We start from the raw sequence: 3,996 nt of genomic DNA, 5'->3' as shown, positions 1-3,996 counted from the left end.
GCACATAATTCTATAAAGGGGAGACTCTGAGACCTCTTTCCTTATGAAACTTTACAAGGGGATTGTGAAATAGACCATGACATTTTGTTATCTATATTACCCTCAGAATTTCAACCTGTGTAACCTACATGAGATTGTGGCAGAGAAATGAAACATCCACACATTCACGCAATCAAACACCTTATCATAATTTGGTCCAATTCAAGCTTCAATATACTGTGTCAACTATGCAGTAATCTAAAGCTAGTTTGAAAAGGGGCACATACCAGATGCACATGATCTTTTGTAATAGAGACACCCCACAAGCTTTTAGCCTAGGGAATTAAGAAGGAGGCAGCATACAACCTAGTATTTTCAATTAGCGCTCTATCTGTTTCTCCAGTCCATGACCTGTCTAAAATTAATGAAACCTCTTCCACATGCTGCCTCGATTTGTATGAATCAATCCAGGGTGTGAGAAAGAATAGAGGGAACAAATTCAGCTCCCCCGTCATTGGCACTGAGTCACAAAATAACAAATGCAAGAAAGTAGCATAAATCACATCAAAACATCCCTAGGGAGGTGGAACAAAGGATGTCTGGACTCTGGTGGGTTGAATAAGCAGCTTATTTCAAAGGCTCTCTTCACCCCCAAGATCAAATCATCATAATAGATATGATTAATTTTTTTCTGTAGATAAATTCCTTGGACTCCTTTCCCCAAACATATTTCCTGTTGTGGACTTCTTAGATCCCCAAGGAAGAAAAACAAATCTATTGACTAGTGCTTTTGTTCGATTCAAATTATAATTGGAAAGGTGCTTGAACAGAGTTTAAATCCCCAATGTCCATGTTGTTTGCAAAAAGAGAATCTGCTTGGGTTATTAAAGCCTCCTTTGGTGATCTCTGTGTGGTGCTTTAATTGCAGTTATGTATTCTCAAACCAAAGTTTCTGTCTTGGCACATCCTCGAATGCTGTAGATGAGGAAGGACAGTAATTGAAATTTGAAGTTCATTTCAGGAATTGTATTGAACTTGAGTAAAACACCACTTCATATGATGGTGAAATTCAGATCTTTTGTTTTAAAAATCTCTCTCTGAAAAAAAATAAAGTCCTTTTCTTTTCCCAGTGGCATCTCAGGAGGCCATTGTCATGAAGATGATAGACAGCTATGAAAAGAATCAGTCTGTATCTATTTGAGCATCCCTGAAGAGTGGCTCTTCCACCTTTGCCTTGCTGAACAGTCTCCACAATTGCCTCTCTCTACTGATGGTCCAGCCTGCCCCCACATGTTAGTGCAAGACATCTCAAACATGTTCCTCTCACCTCCCCTTTTCATTCAAGAATTTTTCACATAATCCTGCTTATGTAGGTTTATAAAGCAGAAACTCAAATCAAACATTTACTGGTAATAAATCATTTTAAATTTCAGTTTAAAACAAATGTTTGGAATCCACCGACAAAAACAAATGTGTATACTCCCGAGTTGTATGGGCTGTTTTATTTTTACATAAAAATCCAGTCTTGGACTTGAACAGTAGGCAAAGGTGCTTGGTGAAAAGACTGGCAACTCAAGTTCAATCCTCAGGCCCCACGTGGTGGAAAGAGAAAACCAACTCCCGAAAGCTGTCCTCTGAACTTCATGCACTTGTGTGGTGCACTCAAAACACCACTTTAATAGATAAATAAATGTAATTTTAAAAATTAACGAAAAGAACACAATCTTGAATGAACATTTGATATTGCAAGATGGAAATTACCTTCAACTCTGTTTTAGAGTTGGCCAATATTTTGTTTTTATAGTTGCCAAAGTTTAAAATGTCATTTCAATATTAATACATAGTTCAAACATGGCAGAAGTGTGCTCAGGAGCACTGAGAAACTGATAGAAATTCTGCCTTAACCCCAAGCCAAATCTATTTACACATTATTATTATTTGTGGAGGGGGGGGAGAGATTCATGTCAGAAAGTTAAGCAGTAAATTTTTTTTAACATTTTATTGATTCTTTGTGAATTTCCCAATTCCACTCATCTCCCCTCACACCTGCCCTCCACCCTTGCAACCTCCCCCTCAATAAAGGAAAAAAAAATTCTCAATTTGGAAACTGTAGTACTAACAGTGTGTTCCACAGTACACCCTGTTGTCCACACTTCTTTGTTCGCAAATGTTCATTGCAATGACTCTTCGGTGTGGTATGAGCCCTTCACCTTCAGCTACTCTATCAACACTGGGCAATCACTGGGACTCCTCTAGAATATCATGTTTTTGCCCTGTGTCATGGAGATCCTACAGTTTTGGAACTGTAAGATCAGCCCCTTCATGGACTCCAGCAGTTCATTGATGGGGTAGATGTTGGAGTGAACTAATTCAAAGCCTTCTATCTGGGCCTAAGAGGTATCTGAGCTGGTCAGCCTACTGGCTTTCTGGCTTCCCCACCTTCAGGACCTGCTCACCAGTGTTCCCCTTAACCAGGACCAGCTCTATCCTTCTTCCCAGGCAAGGTTCAGGACCAGTTCTTTTGCTCTCATGACCCCAAGGACAGGTCTCCTACCTGTAGCAGCTAGTAAATGGGAAGAGGGGAGGAGGGTATCTCTCCCTCATTCATAACGCCACACAGGAGACAACCAGTAGGGTCAGCTCTCCCATGCTGGCATCCTTAGGGACCCAGTTCACCAGCAACTCTTAAAACATGTAGGGGCTGCTCTCCCAAGTACTGCAGCTGTCTAGGGCTGGGGTCAGCTCTCCACTCTCATGCCTCCAGGCCCTGCTCTCCCAAGATGCCCAGGTAAGGGGTGGATACAGTTCTGCATGCCCTCAGACATCACCTGACCCAGGATGGCAACCCAGAACAGGGACATCCACCTGGCTTTTGGTGGTAACAGACTCCTACTGCTGCAGGCCACAGACCCAGAAGTGGCCTCCAGTGGTAGCACTGATCTGGACTCTACTTTGGTTCCAGGTGGCATCACCAGCTATTCACATCAGGCTGTTCCTCACTACCCTTGATTCTCCAGTTCCACCTCTCTTCATTATGCCTACATCCCTCTCTTTCTCTTTCTTTTTCATTTCTCCACCAGTTACTTGATTCTCTAGTGGCATCAGTGGTCTCTGAGTGTCTGGGGTCATCTCAGGATTGGTCTCAGGAATGCTATGCCCTGCCTATAACATTATGGGGTCAGGAGGCTCACCTAGAGCATGGAGTCTGCACCCCTCCCAGACCTGGTCATCTCAGGCTAGATGCCTCTCCCGGCCCCATGGCACCAGTCTAGTGGCTTGATCCTCACCCAGTCTACCAGAATAGCCCCTGTCTCAGGCTTGCTCCTGCCCAGGGTTCTTCTGGTCTCCAGTTGCTCCCTATCTTGGGAGCTGTCAGGGCCAGTCTGGCGCTGTACTGGATGGGTGCTCAGTCTCCCTTTTTTCCAAGAGTGTTAAACTCTATTAATTATTCAGGTGTTCATGGGTCAGAGTGTAGACATAGCCTCTCTCCACCTATTCTGCCACCTACTGATGAACATGCGATGGACATGTGATGGGCATGTGATGGACACAGCAGCCACACCTGCAATGCCTCTAGGGGCAGGAGGCAGTACGTTTTAAAATCAAGTATCCTCGCACAATCCAATCCAATGCTATCTTTTAAAATTCATTTTGAATTAATTTTAGGTTGTTCTGTGTCCAGAAACCTCTAATTGCTGTAACTCCTTGGCAACTCCACTGTGAGTCTCAACCAACAGTTGAGAAGTTGGGCAGCAAAGCATCAGGAATTGAGACTGTGGAATGAAATGGCAAGGAGAGAATGCAGGGGAACGAGAGGGCAAGATGGAAGGTTGCAGCTGGTGTTTGAAAAGAGAAGGAACCTGTGGATGGATATTCAAAGAATGTGGACCAGCAAGTATGAACAGAAACAGAATGGGTCCCTGTGCACTAATACACCGTCCTTGACTAGCATGAGATAGGAAAGTAATCCTTGGGAGAACCCTTGGCCATTCCACCTCTCTGTCACTACAATTCCAG

General features: G+C 43.5%; 1 pseudogene; it reads right to left on the bottom strand.

Moving 5' to 3' along the window:
• Positions 1-3,406: 3,406 nt before the first annotated feature.
• LOC115030783 (small nucleolar RNA SNORA17) lies at positions 3,407-3,563 on the bottom strand (annotated as a pseudogene).
• Positions 3,564-3,996: the final 433 nt, after the last annotated feature.

This window comes from Mus caroli, unplaced genomic scaffold (genome assembly GCF_978045245.1).
Source record: "Mus caroli unplaced genomic scaffold, Mus_caroli_1 scaffold_3, whole genome shotgun sequence".
Classification (NCBI taxonomy): domain Eukaryota; kingdom Metazoa; phylum Chordata; class Mammalia; order Rodentia; family Muridae; genus Mus; species Mus caroli.
Note: the sequence above shows the minus strand (reverse complement) of the source record. Positions and strands in the feature narration are given on the sequence as shown.